Source organism: Setaria italica, chromosome VIII, assembly GCF_000263155.2.
Source record: "Setaria italica strain Yugu1 chromosome VIII, Setaria_italica_v2.0, whole genome shotgun sequence".
Classification (NCBI taxonomy): domain Eukaryota; kingdom Viridiplantae; phylum Streptophyta; class Magnoliopsida; order Poales; family Poaceae; genus Setaria; species Setaria italica.
Window position 1 is genome coordinate 31,553,122 of NC_028457.1, and position 8,072 is coordinate 31,561,193.

Below are 8,072 nucleotides of genomic sequence, written 5' to 3' on the forward strand. Positions count from 1 at the left end.
CGTGAAGTTGGAACCGCAATCGAGTCAGTTGAGTCAATAAAATCAACACAAAACTCAATCACCTCCTCTGTTCCATATCCCTTGGTGATGCTAATTAATGGACGGGCACGATTAAGAACATAGTTTTTTAGGACTGACATGAACCTCTCGAAGGGCCACGTACTGTGCAGGTATACTAGGTCCAACAGGAGGTGTGTCATCCTCCTCCTCTTCGCCGTCTTCCATTACAACCCCCCTTTCACCGTGCTTAGCCCAAATCAAATAGTTAGGCATGAAACCGTATCTAAGCAAGTGGCTGTGAATAGTCCCCTAGGAAGCCTGTGAATAGTCCTTCTTGTTACTGCATTGGAAGCATGGACAAAATATGAACCCGTTCTTTGGCTTGTTCGCTTTGACCACTTCGAGAAATGCAAGCCATCAACAAACACCTTGCTCCATCTGTCCGCGTTATACATCCATTGCTGGTCCATCTGCATCGTATTACGCATGAAAATTGATTACGCATGGATAACATATGAACCCGTATTACGCATCGCATTACACATGAAAATGGATTACGCATGGATAACTTAATTTCCTTTCAAGGGTGCCCATTCCCTGCAGCCTTCCCTCATGGCGTGAAGTTGGAACCCTAATCAAGTCAATTGAGTCAATAAAATCAACACAAAACTCAATCACCTCCTCTGTTCCGTATCTCTTGGCGATGCTTCCTTCTGGATGGGCACGATTAAGAACATACTTTTCTAGACTGACATGAACCTCTCGAAAGGCCACATATTGTGCAGGTATACTACTCCGAGAATACTAATCTCTTTTACTAGGTGAAACAGGAGGTGCGTCATCCTTCTCCTCTTCGCCATCTTCCATTACAACCCCCCTTTAGCCGTGTTTTGCCCAAACCAAATAGTTATGCATGAAACCGTATCTATACAAGTGGCTGTGAATAGTCCCCTAGGAAGCCTATGAATAGTCCTTCTTATTAGTGCATTGGAAGCATGGACCACATACGAACCCGTTCTATGGCTTGTTTGCTTTGGCCACTTTGAGAAAATAATGCAAGCCATCAACAAACTTCTTGCTCTGTCTGTCTGCGTTATACATCCATTGCCGGTCCATCTGCATCATATTACGCATGAAAATGGATTACGCATGGACAACATATGATCCCGTATTATGCATCGTATTACGCATGAAAATGGATTACGCATGGACAACATATGAACCCGTATTATGCATCGTATTACGCATGAAAATGGATATAGGTCTTCGTATTAGATAAAGAACTTGATAATGGAATGAAACAATTCACATGAAAATTACACCATTAATTCCACATTCATTACAATCACTAAAGATACATATGGAGATTACACTCATAACAACACAATAAGATGGTACAACATAGCCGAATGTTTGCCAATAAAGATGCATACAGAGGTTACACTCATAACAACACATTAAAGATGGTACAAAGTAGCAGAATGTTTGTCCTCCAAGCCATCTCTGCACTTAACTCGATCTTCTCCGAAGTCTATCAAGAGTCACCTCCACATATCCACTAGCAGAAAATAATGGCACAACAGAAGATCTTCGAATCCACACACTCGGGCTGAATATCATAAAGGAATCTTGAAATAGTATTCCAATTTTCTTTTATGATATTCAACCCGAGTTTGTGGATTCGAAGAACAAAAGAGCTTCGAGTCCACCCACTCAGGGTGAATATTATAAAGAAATCTTGAAATGATTGTCCAAACGTCTTTTTGAGCAAGAGCCACATTCTTATAATAGAAGTGTGGTGGCACACACACAATAGCCCGTCCAGGTAAAAGATCTATCCACTGAGCATGGCCCATGTGGCAAGCCAAAACCAACCAAAATCCGCTAAGTCAAGGTTAGTTAATAGATCTGTACCTGAAAAGGATATTGTGCCAACATACTTCTATTATGAGAATTAGGCTCCAAAATGTATTTGGATAATTATTTCAACATTCATCCACGATATCCAGCCTGAGTTTGTGGACTTGAAGCTGTTCTGTTCTACCATTATTTTCTGGTACTGGAGGAGCGGAGGTGACTCTCCATAGACTTCGCAGAAGATCGCGTTACGTGTAGAGAATAGCTTAAGCACGTTCTATTAACTAGGATTGGATGAACGGAGCTAGTACATCCATTGACGGTCCATCTGCATCGTATTACGTGGAAAATAAACATAGGGTTCTGTATAGGATTATTATTTATAATTTAGTTCTTGCACTAAACATGAGATAAATAAATTGTTGGTCAATGAAATACAATTATTAAGTGTTAAATTATAGTGACATGAAAAAATTGTAGCAATGACCAAATTCTATTTTCTTACACCTACAATTTATTTACCTTAATTTTCTTGTAATTTCTAAATATTAAAAACACATGTACTCTAATTTTTTCTCATACATAATATTCAAATCCTCCATTCTACCTCACATTTACTCTCCATTCTACCTCACATTCTAGCTCAAAATCCTCCCCATTTTCTCCTTCACATTCTAGCAAACTATCTATCTCCATTCTACACATGAAGTTGTTTTAACTAATACGAATCGTATATAACAAGCAAACTCCATCACATTCCAGCTCAAAAACATAAAACAAATCCTCTCCATTCTTCCTCATTTGTAACAAGCAAACTCATTTTTCTCCCTCTCTAAAGCATAAAACAAAGCATAACAATAATAAATGAATGGAGGATGAATTAGCTAACCTTCACTACACTTTGGACGAGTGAAATCCCCATGGAAATGAGGAAAAAAATCGGGTAGCACCTCCCTAAGCTTGCTTTAGTGCCATGAAAAGTAGGATGAAGCTCTCTGTGTTTGTGAAGTGGAGTGGCTTGGGCTGGAGGAGAAAGAAAGACCTCTGACTCGTGATTTTATAGGGGATGAGTTTTTGTACCGGTTGGAAGCTCCGACCGGGACAAAAGGGTTGACTAAAGGGAGGCGCCGTCGGTGGTCGGCAACTAACTCCAACCAGGATAAAAGGGAGGCACCGTCGGTGGTCGGTAACTAGCTGTTACAACCGGAACTAAAGGGGGCTTTAGTCCCGGTTGCAAATACCAACCGGGACTAAAGCTCCGCCCTCTTTCAGCCTACCGTGGCGCGCTCTCCTTTAGTCACGGGCCAACTTTAAACTGGGATAAAATGGGACGCATGGAAGGTGAGTTCTCTACTTAGTGTATACTGTACTTCTTGAATCCAACCTGTTCTTGTTATTAATCCGTAGGATCCAACTGTATTTGGGACTGTGTTACCGGAGTTGACATCCAAGAAACCGATGAATCCAGCGAAACACCATGCATGCGGGCAACGCTCTTACGTGGTGACACGTTTCAATATTTTACATGGCTGATCCGGAAGTAGGATATGGTTAGAAGCTGCCGCACGGTCCCAGACAGGGTCCTAAACATACAACTCTCGGTTATTTATTTTTATAAAATCATTTAAATAGGGGTAGAACTAGAAATCTTATTTCTCAAATATAAACCATGCACGTCGTGTCAAGAACAATTAGAGTCTTGTTTAATTCATATATGACTTTACACATGAGCACAAAAGGTGGTAAAAAAACAGTACAATAACTACACCTTTAATATCCTCAAGCGAAAAGAAATAAAATATTTTACTGAGGCTAACGGGTCAATATAGTGAGATGAAAGGAGTAATTATCACCGCTGGTCAAGAACCCCTCATCACGGCCACTTTGGGGTTCTGTTAGATTTAGGTCGACAGCGATAACAAACGTTACCACTGCTGGACTACGAACCGGTAGGCGGTGATATCCTTTTAAAAAACTGTGTAAAAAAAATATAATGATTGTCTCATGGTTCAACTTAAACCGGCAGTGATGACGATCCCTTAGTGATGGCACTTTCCGTGGTCTTTGTGTGTGCTAGTAAGTTACAGGGAAAGTTTTTCAATTATCCTGTCCATGTCTGAACAACACTTGGGAGCATCGTGAGCCTGACCTGCACGCCGTGCTCTTGCCCGACGGAGTCTGGAGCGTGCGAGTAGGCCAGCAAGAGCTCATCAAAGGCGTAGCGCTGTAGGATAATAACGAACCCCATCTTGGCCCCATATTGATCTTCAGTAGCATGAAGTTCTGGATGATATGCAGGTGCTCGATTGGCCCCCAGCCGAATGGAAAGAATGCCAGCGGCGTGTCCTCGGGACGTCCTTAAAACCTTCCCGGCGAAACTCTCTGGCCTAAATTGGTCTCTGTCCGTCCCTCACACAGCAGCATCAGGGTCAGCACCACGTCCGCAAAATTCTTCACGCTGCCGAAGTCCATTGGCATCTCTGTGCTGAGGTGGAGCGCGCCATCAGCATGATGTACAGCCGCAGCAGTTTGTAGAACACCGTCGTCACCATTACTAAAAATTATCCCGCCATCTCAACTTCTAAATTTCTCTAGGAACTTATAAAACCGACACATGCGCAAATATAAAATTTAGCATAGAAATATAACCGGTCATTACCTTTCGTTTCACAACGAAAAGATCATTACCTTTAGTACAATGTACATTATCATGATCTTTTGCCCAAATCATTTTCAGCAGGATTAACAAGGTTGTTACATCAAAATTTCAGCAATTTATATAACGTTGTGGCTATGCATAGGGCAATTCACCTGATAGACAAGAAATGCATAATTACCTACTAAACGCATACACGATGTACAACAAATCATCCATACTGTCCAACTGAGCATTTCTGATTATAATGTTTAATCTCCTAGAGAAGGATAAAAAAATATACAGCATCTAGTAGCAGTACTCCTTATCATTGCATGGAGCATAATTAGTCTGGCATGAATTAAGAATAATCCAGAATGATGAAGCCATCACACATTGACCGTAATATAAATGGCGGCTTAGCTTGTAGTTGAACGTGCTAGAATAATATACCCGCCAATTTAGAATTTTTCTGCAGCATTCAAAGTCGCCATTTAGGATAACAAATTCTTGTACGGAATCTTTAGCAGTACTCTCTATCATGGGTTAGCTGTAGCTGGCTTCCATCCCATCCGTGTATATAAGCTCGCCTTGATCAGCACCGCAGAACAGCATCTTATATTGAAGGCTACAATGTCATCCCGAGCAATGTACTCCAAGCTTCTTGTCATGCTCTGTATGATATTGGTCTCTCTCGCCATCATCTTACAGGGCGCGTCCGCTGCAAGAGATCTCACCCACACTGTGCATGGTAACTAACCTCTCTTTAACTCCTTTTAGTGCATATTTGTTTTTGACATAGAAATTGTTAGTGCTGTCCCTCAGCAGGTAGGAGTCGTGCACCAGCACGTGGCACCGATCTTTGTAGGGTCCCTAATTTTCTAAAACAATTGTGTTGTAATGAAGAATCTTGTCAATCTCAATTATAACTTCATCAGCCATGAAACATTCCTATACCATACCAACTTCGCCCCTCTCTCCATAATTGACATCCATGTTTATCATAGTCTTCCAAGCTAGATGTACCAACATGCAACCTGGCATGTTTAGGTCAACCTCAATTAACTAATTCATGCATTTAGATATAATACCTAGACAAATGAGCAGTTTGTTGATGAAAACATACTAAAATGATCGTGAAATATTATATATCCAAATCCATTCATCTAATTTATTTTCTTATTACTGCACATGAATAGCAAGGAAGCAATAATAATATTCTAGAAATTGACACTTATTTATAATACTTTTGTTTGATTTGTAGCTAGCCGTGGTCGTGGCTTAGGTGGCTACTACTGGTACGGTGGTCGCAATAATGGTAGGACCTATGGTGGCACTCCAAGTCACAACAGTGGTGGCAATAATGGTAGGATCCGTGGTCGCACTCCAGATCACTACTAGAAAAACGATCTTTCATCCCATATATTAGTATCGGTCACATTTTGACCCACGGGTCCAAATTTGGATGTCCTCGAAGTCCTTTTAGCAGTGGTACTGAAGGCCTTTTCTCCAGCTGTGGGTGCCCCATTATGATGTCTTCATCATTGTATCATGCATATATGCATATACTTTTTCAGTTCAAATACTCTTTCCATTTCATCATTATATTTGTACAATACCAATTTGCGAAAAAACTAATGTTACTATATATCCGTATGTTCAAATCGATAATTTTAAAACACTGATACTTTGTACCAGATGTGATGTTTGGAAAAGAATCCCTGTGCATGTTGTGATGATGGCAAGGTGGTTTACACGAGTGCATAATGGTTAACAAAGATTTGCCTTTGGCTTTGGTATATAAACTTTACAACCAGTTTATCCCAGTTTCATTGGCAAGTACAATTGGTCCATCACTGTATCCATTCTTGCTCAGGTCCACTACTGTCATTCCATACTGATTTTTAGTTATGCCAGTTAGCTTCACCTATTAGCAACGAAACAGAGGGATGTACAGCGGTCCGTATTCGAGTTCCCATATCTCCTGTATGAAACCATAATACGAGTCCTTGCTACTGTATCTGTCTAATGCATCTATACGAACACCACTATTCTGGTTCGTGCTTTTCTAGTCTTGGGCTCTCGTGTAAAATGTATAACCATTTATCTCGTAGCCTTGGAATTTCACAATTGTGCTGAAAGGTCCCCTGGCTAACCAAGCAAGATGTGGGTGAATCTCAGAGTTACCCATAAGTTGTTGATGCAACCAGGACGGAAAATTATCCATGTGATGACATATAAGCTAGGCATCGGATTTAGTTGGGTTTTTGGAAACTAGCATTTGCCTATGTTACTCGATATATGGAGCCACAAAGGATGACTGTTGCAGAAAAGTGTAGTGTGCCTTGTCGAACAAATCAGTATCATTGCTCAAACTTAATTTCCTTCCAAGGGTACCCATTCCCCACAGCCTTCCCTTGTGGCGTGAAGTTGGAACCGCAATCGAGTCAGTTGAGTCAATAAAATCAACACAAAACTCAATCACCTCCTCTGTTCCATATCCCTTGGTGATGCTAATTAATGGACGGGCACGATTAAGAACATAGTTTTTTAGGACTGACATGAACCTCTCGAAGGGCCACGTACTGTGCAGGTATACTAGGTCCAACAGGAGGTGTGTCATCCTCCTCCTCTTCGCCGTCTTCCATTACAACCCCCCTTTCACCGTGCTTAGCCCAAATCAAATAGTTAGGCATGAAACCGTATCTAAGCAAGTGGCTGTGAATAGTCCCCTAGGAAGCCTGTGAATAGTCCTTCTTGTTACTGCATTGGAAGCATGGACAAAATATGAACCCGTTCTTTGGCTTGTTCGCTTTGACCACTTCGAGAAATGCAAGCCATCAACAAACACCTTGCTCCATCTGTCCGCGTTATACATCCATTGCTGGTCCATCTGCATCGTATTACGCATGAAAATTGATTACGCATGGATAACATATGAACCCGTATTACGCATCGCATTACACATGAAAATGGATTACGCATGGATAACTTAATTTCCTTTCAAGGGTGCCCATTCCCTGCAGCCTTCCCTCATGGCGTGAAGTTGGAACCCTAATCAAGTCAATTGAGTCAATAAAATCAACACAAAACTCAATCACCTCCTCTGTTCCGTATCTCTTGGCGATGCTTCCTTCTGGATGGGCACGATTAAGAACATACTTTTCTAGACTGACATGAACCTCTCGAAAGGCCACATATTGTGCAGGTATACTACTCCGAGAATACTAATCTCTTTTACTAGGTGAAACAGGAGGTGCGTCATCCTTCTCCTCTTCGCCATCTTCCATTACAACCCCCCTTTAGCCGTGTTTTGCCCAAACCAAATAGTTATGCATGAAACCGTATCTATACAAGTGGCTGTGAATAGTCCCCTAGGAAGCCTATGAATAGTCCTTCTTATTAGTGCATTGGAAGCATGGACCACATACGAACCCGTTCTATGGCTTGTTTGCTTTGGCCACTTTGAGAAAATAATGCAAGCCATCAACAAACTTCTTGCTCTGTCTGTCTGCGTTATACATCCATTGCCGGTCCATCTGCATCATATTACGCATGAAAATGGATTACGCATGGACAG

General features: G+C 41.4%; 1 long non-coding RNA gene across 1 annotated transcript; it reads left to right on the forward strand.

Annotated features, from left to right (window-relative positions):
- Window positions 1-5,111: 5,111 nt before the first annotated feature.
- LOC111258127 lies at window positions 5,112-6,075 on the forward strand. The gene is made up of 2 exons (XR_002678692.1): window positions 5,112-5,243; window positions 5,757-6,075. It is a non-coding gene; the product is annotated as an uncharacterized LOC111258127 (long non-coding RNA).
- The last annotated feature ends 1,997 nt before the right edge of the window (window positions 6,076-8,072 follow it).